Below are 15,894 nucleotides of genomic sequence, written 5' to 3' on the forward strand. Positions count from 1 at the left end.
ACCTTGTATGTATGTACTCTACCTGAATAAATATTTGTATTTGTATTTTTGTAATTGTCAAAATGATGTACCTTGCATACATCAGATCTTTAGTGGATTATGCTGCACCTCTGCTTGTTTTGATGCCTGAAAGAAAGCTTGAGGGGCTTGAAAAACTGCAGAACGAAGCCTTGAAGATTATCCTTGGGTGCCCTCGTACCACAAAGATACTTAACATGAGAAAGGAACTTAATATTCTGAGCGATGTTGATTGTGTTACTGAAATAAACTGTCAAATTGGTATAAAAATGCTTAGGCTAACTCATCCTAACCCTTGCACAGAAGCCCTCCAAAATTTCTTTATTGAAGGTCAACATTGTTCCAAATGGATGACTAAAACTGGAACTCAACTCAAAATGTATCAGTCTTATGATTTGTACCAAGAGAGACAACTACGGCGCTTTCCTGCATATTGATGCTCTGTCCACAGATCATTCTCTCTCTCAAATCATATACATTGATAGTTCCCTATACCGCCCCACGGAAGTGCAGCTGGAAGTGCAGTTGTCCTGACAATGGGCGATGGCTTGTACTTTGAGTGGGGAGTCCGTATAAACAACTGGGCCTCTACCCTTCAGACCGAACTATTTGCCTTGATCCTTGCACTGAAATGTGTACAAGTCTCCAAACTTGATACATTAATTGTAAGTGACTCTTCATCATCCTTAATTGCTCTCAACTCTTTAAGACATAACTGTAACATTCTCGTGTCCAAAGCTAGACACAAATACAACACAATTATTAAGGATGGCAACAGAGTCCATTTCATGTGGTCTCCATCTCATGTTGTCCTCTGAATGCATGATAGAGCTGATAAGTTACTCAAAGAATCTGCCTTTAAAGGAGATGTTGAGTATAACCTTGGATTCACCTTGGATTATCTGACCTTCCCAACCATGTTAAAGACTGTACCTCTCTTAACCAGTTTAAGATAAAAACGAAGCTATACCTAATAAATTCCCTGTAATCTACCTTACCCTTCTATTGTCAACCAATGTCTGTTTTTTTTTAAAGAGCGCTGTTTGTCGACATAATTGTATTTGTGCTGCTTTTTCAGCTATGTTTTCATTTCTTGTTTTCATTCTACTCATTATGCGCAATTAGTATTAAGCTTGTCATTTAAGTTTATCATGCCCGAAACGCTTTGCGTAATAGTGGCTTTAGGCATTGTATGTACTAGCTCTACCTATAAGTCAACCAATCTTTGTAAAAATTTATTGTATGTATGTACCTTACCTAAATAAACATTTTATTTTTTATTTTTTTTTGATTGTCAATGAGCAATCTGAGAGCAGCAGTACACCGAGAACTTCAACAAGATCTTGTAGATCTGAGGCAAAGTAAAATCGTCACCAGTAATTCCATCTATCATCATACTATCATGCAAGACGAGCCACACATCTATGGTTCATCCAATAAAATCAGCAGACTTCTAGATGTTACTACTGCTCGGCTTAGACTCGGTTACAAGTATCTCTGGGAATTCTCATTATCTGCCGATGTAGACCTGACCAAATGTAAACTGTGTCAACAAAATTATTCGCACACCCTCCGTCACTATGTGATGGAGTGCGAAAAGATTCGTGAATTCAGAGACAATTCTATAACCAATGTTCCAGCGATGTGTAAATATTTCATTCAAAATGATCTGCTACCAGAAATTTTAGCCAAATATCCCCAGTTTCCTAACTGTAGGTAGTAACTGATTGTAACCTATCCACCGCTGCCCACTGGATGGGGGGCGGTGTGCAGGACAAACATCAATTGTGACACTAGCTCTCCACATATGTCAGTTGCTTAATTTAGAAACTGTACTTGAGGTCGATCTCGAACCCATTGTTGATGTGACGACTTATACTGAATTTTGTAACCTAGCTCATCAAGATTGTAACTTGCTTAGCTAAATGAATTGTGGGGTTCAGTCCCTGAGCCCATTATGTGCCTCTGTAACCCTTTCCACTACCGCCCACAAGATGGGTATGGGGTGCATAATAAATGAACTAAACTAACTAACTTCCGGCCTAAACATAACACTGGGAATGTTGTAACATCTCTGACTGCCCTGTTATCAATGATTTCAGACCAAATGGTACGAGGTATTTTGAGCTCTGTAACTACTTTTATTATTATTATTATTATTATTATTTATATATGGAGGAGTTCATACATGGTTGTAAAGCCACTAGCACACATAGCGTTTCGGGCAGGTCCTTAGTGCTATGTTCCCTGGAATACCAACCAGGTACCCATTTTACTGTAGGGGTAAACAAAGGCTATAGTTAAGGATTGGCGGCGTCCAGTAAATCCTCCCCGGCCAGGATACGAACTCAGGACAAAGCGCAAGCTAAACGCCAGGCGAGTCTTAACCACTACACCACCGAGACTACTTCATACACTTACGTGTATTGGAAGATATTCTTGTGCTAGTGTACTGGTGGATCAGCCTGGCATTCCATATTCTCTCCTGATTCCGTGTATGACTGGCCTTCCTGTGAGGTGGGGAGGTTAGATGAACTTGTGGCTAGTTTTTGATCTACACTTTGTAATCCATCATATAGAATAGCGAAGCAGCATATTGCTGTGTAGACCTATGCTTATTAATACAAGATTTTCTGAATATTAATTTCAGTGGGAGACACAGTTCATCTGCCAGTTCTTTTATAACTTGTGATTTAATTTCGTTTACACCTGGGACTTTTGAGTCGTTGACCCAGTGTACCTTCTTGTATATATAAAATAAATAAATACATAAATTTACGATGCTTATTGTTTGAGACATTTATTTTTGCTATATTTCGTATATGACAAGTGAAATTCAGTTCCTTGTCAATGTGAACACCAAAAATAATTTTCCAACTACTTTGCTTTCAATTTGGGTATTGTTAATTGTTAGTGTAATATGTTCCATAGCAAGTCATTGAGTGCTCCTCGTACAACAGGTGTCAAGGTCACTAACCAGCAGAGTCACCCCGTAAATGTATCTCGTTTTCTGTCAAACAAAAATCACAGAGAACGTTAAAATTTGTCAATTACATAAACTGTGTAACTTCAGAGATATCTAAGTCAATATGTGGATTTATTCCGTGATAGCGTGACAATTATAGACCAAATAGCATAAATAATTTAAAATACAAGCCTAAGGGACATGTGGGAGCACTGGATAAAACTGGGTTAAAATGTTTATCATAAAATGTATAAAATTATCGATTATATCATTGACAGTATTTATTTATTATTTATTTATTTATTTATTTATTTATTTATTTATTTATATATAAGAAGGTACATTGGGGATTAACAGAGAACATAGAAATTGAGTTGATTTTACATTCTTGTAAAGCCACTAGCACGCTTAGCGTCTCCTCCATAGAATAAGAACCATATGGCTTCATGCATGGAAGGAGTGTGCATCATTGCATCACCACCATTCTTACTCTTAACACTTTTTACTCTGTATTAGACTCATGTCAGGACCTAGGTTTAGTTATCTCAGCAGAGAAAACAAAGATACACAATCGGCGCCCACCCAGGCAGGGAGGAGCTGTTCGCAAGATGCAACTGTCTGATGGCTCCCAGCTTGACTATGTTAACAGATTCAAATACCTTGGCCTTGAGGTGCCACTGTATGGTCCTGTTGTATTCAGACTCTGTCGTCAGTATAAAGAGAGGCTCCGAGCTCTCAAGGCTGTTGCAGGTTATCACTCAGGCTATAGTGCCAATGTTAGGATTGTTAAAATGATGTACCTTGCACACATCAGATCTTTAGTGGATTATGCTGCACCTCTGCTTGTCTGCTTGCTCTGGAGGACTTGGAGGCTTCGTGGGGCTGGAGACTTGGAGGCGTGGAGGTCTCGGAGGGCTCGGAGGGCTTGAAGGGCTTGGAGAGGGTTGGAGGGCTTGGAGAGGGTTGGAGGGCTTGGAGGGCTTGAGAAATTGTAGAAGGAAGCCGTGTGAATTACCCTTGGGTGCCCTCGTGTCAAGCAGAGATTTAATATAAGAAAGGAACGTAATATTCGGAGCGTTATTGATCGTGTTACTGAAATTATGGCACAAGCCTCACTACAGGAATTTCCGGAGATTTCAGAACCGCTAGACCGAGTGGGGCTGATTTGATTGATCTCCATTGCAGCCATTCAGGCAATCGGTACGTGTTGGTATTAGTGGCCCATCTGGCCAGATACACCACCTTGATCGCCATCCCTCAAAAGGATTCTCATACTGTTGCCCGAGTATTTTTTAATAGGTTCGTAACTGTATTTGGACCTCCTAAAGTTTTAGTTTCGGACTGAGGTCAAGAATTTAATGGGGATATATTTAGAGAAGTTTGTAAGATATTGGAGACAACCTCAGCCTTTACAACAGCTTACCACCCTCAGGCAAACGGGATGACTGAACGTACCAACCGTTCAGTTAAGGATATACTTGCAATCCTTGCTGAACGCGATGCAAACTCATGGGACGAACACCTACTCTATGTTCAGCTGGCTCTGAATACTGCTACCCGCCAGTCTATTAATACCCAACCCCCTTCTTTTGTTCACTGGTCAATCATGCAATTTCCCATCAGGTCTGCTTAACAGACACAATGTTGCATATGGAGAGGATTATCCTTTAGAAGTTCTGAACAAAAAGAGGAATGCTTGGAGAGTTGCAGCTGAGGTTTCAAGAGAAGCACGGGGTAGATATGCTCACTATTATGACAGTAATGTACAACCTCTGAAACTGAAGGAGGGCAGCCTGGTCTTGAGAATCAATGAAGCTGCTCCCACCAATCACAGTAGGAAACTAGCTCCTAGATGGCGGGGGCCGTACAGAGTGACCAAGAAAGACGGCCCTGTCAATGTTGTCATAATGGGAGTATTTGAGGATCAGGTGGAAAGAACTGTCCACATTAATAAGTTGAAGATTTACCATGCTAGGGAGGAACTGGAATTGCCTTCAGCAAGTCTAATTCCTGACCCAGCAGAGCTGACTAATGACTCAAGTTACGAGTCAGATGGGGAGAATGACCCTCTGTCATCTCTCGTCAGTAGTCAAGTGCACTCTCGTCACCCCATGGTAACAAGATCTCGCACTGAGTAGTGTGGTTGAGGACTAGAGCGACGCGCGCCACCTGCCAGGTGGCACTCACGTGAGTGGCACCTGGCAGGTGTCATGCGTCGCTCCAGTCCTCAAAGGTTTTTTGGGGAATTTCCCGGATGTTATGACATGTGTCGGAGGAAAGTGGAGCGCGTCGCTCCAGTCCTCGTGGTTTTGGGGAGCTGTGTGTGTGTGTTTTGGGTGAAGCCATGTTGTGGATGTAGGAGTTGCCACCTGTCAGGTGTCGCGCATGTGTCTAGTCCTCAAGGGGGGAATTTCCCGGAAGTTTGACGCGTGTCGGGGGTACTTGGAGCGCGCTGTTCCAGTCCTCGTGGTTTTGGGGAGCATTTTCTGTGTGTTTGGGTGTTTGGGATGTAGGAGAGTAAGTGATAGAGTAAGAAAATAGAAGGAAGAGAGGAAGGAGTAAATGAATATGTATATGTGTTTTGCGTAGACTTAATCCTGTGTGCGGATAATAATTTTTGTTGAGTGTGAGTCGGTAGAGATAGAGTGTAGATGCAAAACATAGTCTGTTATGTTGTTTGGGGGTGTGGGAAGGATAGGGGAGGGATGGATGGAGGGAAGGGTGAGTGGAGCTTCCCCTCGTCATCGTGAGACTGCTCTGGGTCATTATGCGGTTAGACAAACCATTATCGCCCCCCTACAGGAAGTCCTAAGTGAGAGAGGATGAGAGAGTAGACTCCAGCAGGAGGGATGTGTGTGACCCATTTACCTTAAAAGCATTTCGTTGTCTTAAGACCAGACTTGGAGCTGTTCATCCCACGGCAGGTCCCCATACACTGCGATTCCGGTAAGGGAGGGAGCGAGGTACATACTCCTGCCGACAGACAGACCCACACCTGTCAGCCATCAATCACTTCTCATTTGACCCGGGTCGTTTCACTCCCCTCACACACAAACGCGCCGCCAGTTCCCTGCTAGCCTTCATCCGCTACACACACACCATACAGCTCCATGTCATGGAAAGGCGAAGCTCTACAGCCTGCATGAAATGCGGAGTGTTTTATATTCCATCACCGAATCAACTGTGTCGACTGCAATGCGCTAGCTGTGAAAAACCGCCCCTAGGACATTACGACATCAAATGCAAGCGATGTCAGCAGATTTTCTGTGATAACCATGAGTGTTATTCTTATTTAATATTCCACAGTTCATTTTATGGCATCCACAGGTGAAATATCGCGTGTAAACTACTATAGTGTGAGAATATTTACTCATTCAGGCTATTACATTTCACACAGTTAAATATGTTCTTTCCAATTTCAGTTTACAAAACCGTGAAGTGTCCTTATTGCTCACCCGCCCCGCGAGGAGGTCATCGTCGGAATGAAACTTCACATAAACGTAGGTAGCATATAAAAATATACTTCTCGTATCTGTATTTCATCCACTTGCAAGCGAACACACATGCATAATAAACATATTTTTCCCCATTCACCCGTGCTGAATATCATTTGTTCCATTTCAGGTTATAATCCATACCTCAATCGACGGAGGGAACAGATCGACGCCATCGAGGCTATACCTCATTCCTCACACACTGAGCTAAGGAGAGCACATCTCACTCGCCGGGAGTCACAGCCCCTTCATCAAGGTCAGCCACCCCGACAGATGGGGGGCTACGAGACCATATCGCCCCCTGTTAACACAATATTACGGATTCATACACACTCACCTGCTCAACCCCTTCACCATGACATAAGTATGTTAATACCGACTTATTTCAGTCTATTTCCTAAACATAATAATTCCCACTAGTCTGTTCCCTAACCTCATAATATATATATATATATATATATATATATATATATATATATATATATATATATATATATATATATATATATATATATATATATAAATATATATATATATATATATATATATATATATATATATGCGTTCATTCTTTCTAGAGATATATATGCTTTCATTCTTTCTAGAGATAATATGTTTTCCTTTTTTTTTACAGATGACACACCGCTGTGCATAGATTTGGCATCCAGCAGCAGCAGCAGTGGCTGTGAGAGTGACACAGCAGGGCAGGCATTACCCACATCGGCTCTCACAGGGAGGGGATGAGGACTCGTTCACGCGCTCACTCAACCCCCCGTTCCTCCCCCAGCCCCATACCCCAATCAATCAGGGACAGCTATGACAGCAACAGCAGCAGCAGCAGCATCAGCAGCAGCAGCAGCAGCAGCAGCAGCGGGTGAGAATACAATACAATACAATACAATTTTATTTAGGTAAGGTACATACATACAATAAATTTTTACAAGGATTGGTTGACTTATAGGTAGAGCTAGTACATACAATGCCTAAAGCCACTATTACGCAAAGCGTTTCGGACATGATAAACTTAAATTTCGTACCTTCATAAATTTCGTATTTCTTAAGAATCGTACCATTATCATCTCAGACAGTGACTCAGACGACAGCTCAGCAGACCGTGACCTTGACCCGCAAGCGTCTGTCAATTCTGACTTGTTAGCACCGTCTGGCGTAATAGCTGACCATGCGGTCTCACCCATTCATGTCAGAGGGGGCGGGTTATCACCACCCCCCACCCCTCCCAGCCCTCTCCCATCACCCCCTCTCTCGCCCTCTCCTCCACCTGCCCTAGAAATTCAACCTCAGCTGCTGGATCGAATTGATAACTATAACGGCAGTTATGTCCGGCTTTCATTCTCCATACCAGAACATGTTAACACCTCCCCAGGAGTCTATCTGAGAACATACAGGGATTTTTTCATTAATGAGGTTCGATCCCTTTTCTCACCACAACACCCATCCCTCCTAATTTACCCAGACGTCACTCTAATTGTGAGAAATTTAAATGTACAACAAGACAGGGAGGATAATCTATTGGATCCTATAAATAACGACGGCTTTCCCATACGAGGTGAGGGGCGAAGAATTACTCTCGAGGAAGTAGAAACTCTTATTGATTTTTGGGCTGACGAATTGACCGGGAAAATATCCCAGTATCTGGAAGCGAGGGAAGGGTCCAATGTCTTGGTTGAGCGGCTCACCGGGTTTTACATTAACTGTGGTCAGATTGAACATCCGATAAGATTAGGCTCGCATGTAGACTATCCTGAAGGCTTGCGTGGGAAAAAATTGGTTTTCAATCCAGAGGGAGAGGCTGATATTTGCCTTATGCAGTGTGTTGCTGCTTATAAATGTTTAGCTAAGGGGATGCGACTAGGTAATATCCGCGCTAGATCTGTGAATGCTAGTTGGTGTCTCAGACACATGAAATGGCCAGCAGATGTCAATTCTGCAGTAACATTCGAGGATATTCACAAGGTAGAGAAAATGAATAAAGTCAGTATATTCATCTATTCACTAGAAAGAGATGAAAATGCTAGACGACAACAACGACACTACATTACACTAGCTAGGAAGGGAAGAGGAGGATATACAGATGTCATACCACTGCTGATGTTGGAAGCTCAACACTTAGTATTAATTAAGGATTTTAACCAATATGTACGTAATATGCGCAGCAATCCAGAGCGCATCCCAAGTCATCACAGCTTCTGTCACTGTTGTTTGATATCACTCCCAGCAGATAGCATGCAGAGTCATGAAAGTACATGCAAAGTACATCAAACTCTCAAATTCTACCCACCAGAGAGGAAGATTACTTTCCGTAACTATGGACGGGGATATGGTCCTAGTCACACGTGCTTTTATGACTTTGAGTGCATGTTAGACCGCTCGAACCCTAAGGGAATGATAGAAACACGTCACAACGCAGTGGCGTATGCGTACATCATCATTGACAGACAGAAGAATATTGTTGAGAAAGATACTTATTTGGGTAAAGATGCGGTCAATCACTTTGTAACCACGCTAGAAGCGTCATGGGCTAGAATCAAGAAGGGGTTAGCATCCTATGAACTTCACATGTCCCAGCAACAGCAGGCACTATTTGAGACAAAAACAACCTGTGAACTCTGTGATGTACCTTTTAACGGAGAAGATGTAATCAAAGTCCGTCATCACGACCACACAGTAAGATTCCACAATTATCAAGCAGCTTACTGTGATAGATGTAATTTGCAATGTATAAATTCATACAAGTTCCTATACACATTTTCACACAACGCTTCCTATGATTTAGGAGTAATCCTAAACGAGATGAGAGATAGACAAGGGAGTGAAATAGATATATTAGCTAAGGATGGATTTAAATTTATGAAAGTTGATGTGAACAACTTAAGATTTTTGGATAGTTTAGCCCTTCTCAACGGTTTGCTAGGAAGAATAGCCAAGGATCATATTGATAGTGGGAAACCTACCACATTCACTTTGGCTATGTTAAAAGGGGTAAATAAAGCGGCCATCCCAAAACTACTCAAGGGTAAACAATCATTCTGCTATGATTATTTATCCTCTATGTCTGTGTTAGATGAACCACACCTCCCTTCTCGTGATAAGTTTTACAATACACTAAAAGACGAAGAGTTGTCAGAAACATATTATAAACAAGCCTTAGAAATTTTTGATTTGGCTAAATGTCGTAACATAGGGGAGTATCTGCTCCTTTACCTCAAAGTGGACACAGGATTGCTAGCTGATGTGTTCACAGTCTGGCGAGACACCATGCTTGCTCTCTACAAATTAGACATTTCACACTACATTTCTTTACCCTCATTTGCTTGGGATGCGTTCTTGCTTAAATCGAAAGTTCAACTTGATGTTGTGTCAGACCCATTGTTATATGATTTACTTCGTCGGAATCTCCGAGGTGGGTTCACCAGTGTGACGAGACAGTACACGAATGTGGAGAACAGGCACACAGGCTTAGATCTAGGGGAAGATAGTAGCTACATCATTTACTTAGATTTTAATAGTCTTTACGGGGCGTGTATGACTGAACTACTCCCTCGGGGCGGGATCCGGAAACTGACACACGATGAGCGTGACGTACTGCTGGAGCAAGGCTTGGAAAATATCCCATGTGACGGGACCAAGGGATATTGGGTGTTGTGTGATACACTGCAGGTCTGACCGGAGGTAGCTAGGTATACAGATGAACTGCCCCTTGTTCTTTCCCATACTTGCATTACCGAGGAACACATTTCACCCTAGAGTAAGAATATTCTTACAGAAGAAAGTCGTGGGCTGCCTAAAAACAACACTAAATTAATTGCTTCTCATCTTCCTCAGAAAGACTACCTCGTTAGTCTGGACTTGTTACAGTTGCTCATGCGCATTGGATTAGAAGTAGCTAAAGTTCACGACATCTACGAATTCGAGCAGGAGAGCTACCTTAAAGACTTCATTGAAACCAATGTTCGTGAACGTGCCAGTACCAAATGCGCGATAAAAAAAAGGCTTTCAAACTCGTATCAAACTCTATATATGGAAAGAGTCTCACAGATGTATCTAAATATGGGAACAAACACTATTTGGTCATAGATCGTAGTCATTTCCTGAAACATGCTCGAAACCCATTCTTCAAGCGGAGTCTTTTGTTAAGTAAGGATCGTGTGATATGTACTATCAAGCAGAAGTCTCTCCTAGTCAACACTCCTACCTATCTGGGTTATCATATACTTCAAATTGCTAAGAGGCGACTCTATGAGTTCTGGTATGATGTTGTCAAACCTGCATATGGGGATAAAGCGAGTCTGTTATATACAGACACAGACTCTTTCATCATTAAACTGGACTGTCAGGATGTGTTTGAAGAGTTGAATAAGTCTCCTCTCTTCGACTGTATGGATTTTAGTAATTTTAATGTCACACATCCATCCTACTCTAAAGCGCGAGAAGGTGAACTAGGATTGCTCAAGTCTGAAATAGGCTCTAAGATTATTAACCAGTTAATTGCTCTCAGACCTAAAACATATTCGTTCACCACACATGATGGGGAGCACACTTGTAAGTGTAAGGGGGTACCATACCATCTACAAGAGAAACTCTCACATGACTCATTTCAACACACTCTTGAAACAAACACTTCAATCAGGTATGTGTCGAGATCTATACGCAACGTGCAAGGAAAGATTTGTACATGTCGCAGCACCTGCAGAGGATTGTCCGCATTTGACGATAAACGCTACATTTTAAGCCCCACACAGTCCCTAGCGTATGGGCATCCTGATATTCCCAATAACAATGATGATGATGATGATGATGATGAGATGGATGTAGAAGTGAGAGAGGAGGAGGAGCTGGAAGAAGTGTTTATGGAGGAGGAGGAAGTAGAGCAAGCACAGAGACTCTACCCAATATTCCGCCCCTGGAGCAAACGCGATGCTACAGCTCAGAAACTATTCTACCCTTGCTAGATTTTATGTTGTACAATTGTTAGGTAGTATTAAGATGGATGCCCCATATGACTAGAACTTTTTATACTAAATGAATAGGATGTTTAATATTATTGTTTGTGAACTGTAAGAACTATGATTAGTTTTAAAATAGGATGTTAAATATTATTGTTTGTGAACTGTAAGAACTATGTTTAGTTTTAAAAATGATGTTGCTGTACATAAAATATGTGAATAAACACCTGTAAATGACTATGTTTGTATAAATACCACCTCAGTTCCTTAGTTTTTAGCAGTCTTAACGAAGCATTAATCATGGACAGTTCCTATGATATAATCCATGCGGAACATCTAGATATTTTCAGAGAACTATCTCGTGTTATTATTGCTGGTTATTCAAACAGCGGAAAATCCTACTTGTGCAGTAAACTTGTAAGGAAGTATCAACACAAGTTCTCCTCAATAATCATATGCGGAGGAGGTTACTCTGAATTACGATCAGATCCACAAATTAAAGGGAAGCTGATCGAGCATTCAACCATTATTGATCCTGTGGAAGAGCGAGTAGATAATGACTCGCATATCTTAGTAATCTATGACGACCTTTTTACAGAGTCTGCTAATTCAAAAATCGTATCAGACATGTTTACTAGGGGCAGACATTTCACGGTTTCCGTCATATTGATTACTCAAAATATATTTTTTCCTGGTAAATATTCGAGGAATATTAGTTTAAATGCTTCTCATTTCATATTGGTTAAATCACGAGACCTGTCACAAATTGAAACACTCGGACGACAAATATTTGGGAAAGTGGATTCAAAGAAATTTGTAGAGGTATATAAGCAAGTTATTAGTCAATCCTACGGCTATTTGCTAGTAGATCTGGGCTCGAACACTCCATCTACGATAACATTACGCGGTAATATTGTTCACGAACCGCCCTATGGGATAGTTTACCAATGGTGAGCAAGAAAGATGTACTGGAACGAGTATATAAGGACCCCTCATCTACCCTTAACATGCTCGGGGTCTAATATCCTGCTATCCACACAGGCGCATGTCATTTTGAAAAAAAAAAAAATTTTTTTTTTTTGCTAATCTGTTAAGTTCTGTTCACTGATCACGGGAAAAATAAAAAAAAAATTCTATTGTACTTACTTTTGTTGCAATAGAGCCGAGAAGCTCTGCGATGACGTCACAATCTGCATGGTCGCTCGTGCAGTACACGCCCGGGAGATGTTGCGCGCGGTCCTCAAACAGCCAGAGTTGCCACAAATATATTTTTGCGCTATTTATTTACAATGTCTAAGCGCATTTTATCTAATTTTTTTTCACTAATTGTGTTTCAAATACTGTTTGAACATATTTTGTATCAATAATTGTTGCATATTTGAGTATACACAGGCGCACACAAATGTTTTCAATTACGGCAATATAATATGTCATTACAGTCTATTATATTATATGTTCTGCTTATATGTTTACATATTTACACACTCGCACACGCTATACACACTTTGAAGCACACTTAGAAGATTTCTAGACTGTGGTAGTCATTGAAGCAGTCGACAGCACATAATGGGATACCACACGTTTCACACCATGTTTGCACAAGCTTCCGTTTCTTGTCTCTACGTGTCGTTGTTTTACACACCAAGCAATCACGTTGGGCTATTGCACGCTTCACACCAGGTGGCAAATACTTAAGTTTGTGTGCTAGGAAGCCTTCAGTGTGAGCGAGGCGTGGAGTACCAGCATGCTGCAACAGTGGGTTTATGATGGGCCGCTGAATACCTGGGACATCTTTTGCAAACTTTCCTAATAACTGTATTGCAGCATCAAATACAAAGTCACGGAAAGTGGGCTTACGTCCAGTTCTCACAAGGTACATGTTGAAACAGTTCAGCATGCTCATGTCCACAAGATGGAAGAACACTTTTTTCGTCCACCTACATGTCTTCCGCACACACTCTGCAGTGCCAATCATCATGTCTGATTTATCAATCAACCGCATGTTGATATTATAGTCTAAAACACAGTCTGGCTTATATAGTGGTGCGTTTGTTTTATGGCTCACTTTCCCACTGTTCACCATTGTTCCATCATGAATTGTTGTCAACAAGTTCACCTCTCTTTTGTCTTTCCACCGAACTGACAGAATGTTATCACTTTTCCTTCTCTGACACTCACCAACTGCAATGTCGTTGTCAAACACAGGCATTTCCCTTCGTTGTGGCTTTACTGTACCAACCAATCCGGTTCTATTTTCTAGCAAGAACCAAGCTAGCAAGGGACTTGTATAGTAATTATCTGTGTATAAAATGTGTCCCTTGTTCATCCACGGAGCCATGATGGTCTTCACTACACTCCCCGAGAATCCATGTTCGTCGTTACCGGGAATGTCTACATCACTAGCCGAGTACAGAATCATGTGTAACACGTATCCTGTCTCACAATCACAAAGAACAAAAAATTTCAGGCCAAATCGGTTTCGTTTTGAGGGAATGTACTGTTTGAATGGAACACGTCCCTTGAAAAGTATGAGAGATTCATCAACCACCAGCTTCTGTGCTGGTACGTAAAAATCTCTGAATTTTCCAATAACATCGTTCATGTAGTGCCTCACTCGCCACAGTCTATCATCAGGTGTTCGGTCCTGAACACTTCCAAAATGTAGACACCTGAGGAGTATCTGAAACCTGTCTCGTGACATATATTTCCCGAATAAAGGTGTTGGTATTGTCTTGTCCTTGCTCCAATAGTCATTTATTGCATGTTTGTGACAGTGCTTCATCAACAAACAGAGTGCCAAAAACACATACATTTCCGCCACTGTGGTATTTTTCCAACGCTGCAGTCGTGAAAATTCTGTGATTTCCCTCTCAATCAGGTAAGCAGCATGCAGGTTCGTTTGGTGTACAATGTATTCCATGAGTGGTTCATCATAGAATGCTGTAAAATATTCCATCTCAGCCATGTCCTCACCTTGATTAGGGAAAAGGTTTGTAATCCCTACATCTTTATCGTCAAAGTGAGGAATATTAGGAATAAAATCGTCACCATCACTCCACTCAAGTACACCAGGCGTCCTGCGAGATGCAGAGGAAAGACGGCGAGGAAGCGATGCATACCGGCGACCAGGAGCTGAATACCGTCTGCGAGAAGCACGGCGGCTACGTGCACGTGAGGTGGGTGCACGTGAACACGAGGGTCTTGGTCCCTCATGTGGTGCCATGCGGTGGCGCTTGGCTGGGCGAGATGCTGCTGACGCGACAATTTCTCGCCCAGTTACACCACTGGTACCAGCCACAGGCTCAATAAAACTTTGATCTGAGTCACTAAACCCAGAAAAGGAGTCACCTCCCTCTGACTCGTCACCCTCAAACAGAAAATATCCACAGGAACTGTGAGGTCGTGGTAGAATTGGGGTAGAAAATGGGCGAGGAGGCATGGGAGAGCGTATAGGCCTCGCCATGGCATGGCGGTCATTCTCACTTTCACTGCTGCTGCTACTATCTCCCGACAACTGTGTATAATCCTCATCGTTGTCTGAATCGTCAAACACACTTTCTTCACCTTCAGAGAATAATTCGTGGGCTATTTGCTCTGGGGTGAGGGACTGAGTGATGCGTGCTCGTGAGGCGTTTGACCGTGCGCTCGCCATGGTGACTCTCGCTAAACTGAGGCCTCCCATGCCATCGGAGCGTGAGCTGGATTTTTTTTCAAAATGGCCGCTGTTTACTAGAGCCCCTGGGCAGCGTATGGGACCCCCAGCTACACCGCGGGCCATTCAAATCGTGCGCGGTACCCATACACTTCATATGAAGTGAAGCGCAGTTGACTGGTAAAACGATTTACACTTCATATGAAGTGATGCGCACTTTAAGGGTTAAAAGGTAAACTTTACAAGTTTATGACGGCGCGCAACACTTTAAAATACACGCAGGCTCTACCAGATATTGTGAAAACATATAATTTGACCCCACACAGAGGATTGAAGGGGAAGACACCTGCGGAGGTGCACGCTCTATCCTCGCCCAGCGAACACGCCAAACAATTTGATTTAATGTATAAAAGCCCGAGCAAATCAAAGAGAGCTGTCATTCCACGATTGAGTGTTGGTGATACAGTAGCATCACTCTATCTGATCGCATTTCCAAGTTTAAGAAAGGGTTTAAGCAGCAGAACACCCGCGAGATCTTTACAGTTACACGTATTGATCGGAGACAACACATCCCTTTATACTTTCTAAAAGATCTGAATGGGGAAGAAATTGATAGTGGCTTCTATAAACAAGAATTAACACCAACACATTTGCCTCAAACCTTTAATATTGAGAAGGTATTAGGACAACGCAGAGTCTCTGGCAAACTCCAGTATAAAGTTAGGTACACAGGTTATGATCGATCATTCGATCAATGGATTGATGCTGCTGAGATATTACATTTATAATGAAGAAGCCCTT

This window comes from Procambarus clarkii, chromosome 55 (genome assembly GCF_040958095.1).
Source record: "Procambarus clarkii isolate CNS0578487 chromosome 55, FALCON_Pclarkii_2.0, whole genome shotgun sequence".
Taxonomy (NCBI): Eukaryota; Metazoa; Arthropoda; class Malacostraca; order Decapoda; family Cambaridae; genus Procambarus; species Procambarus clarkii.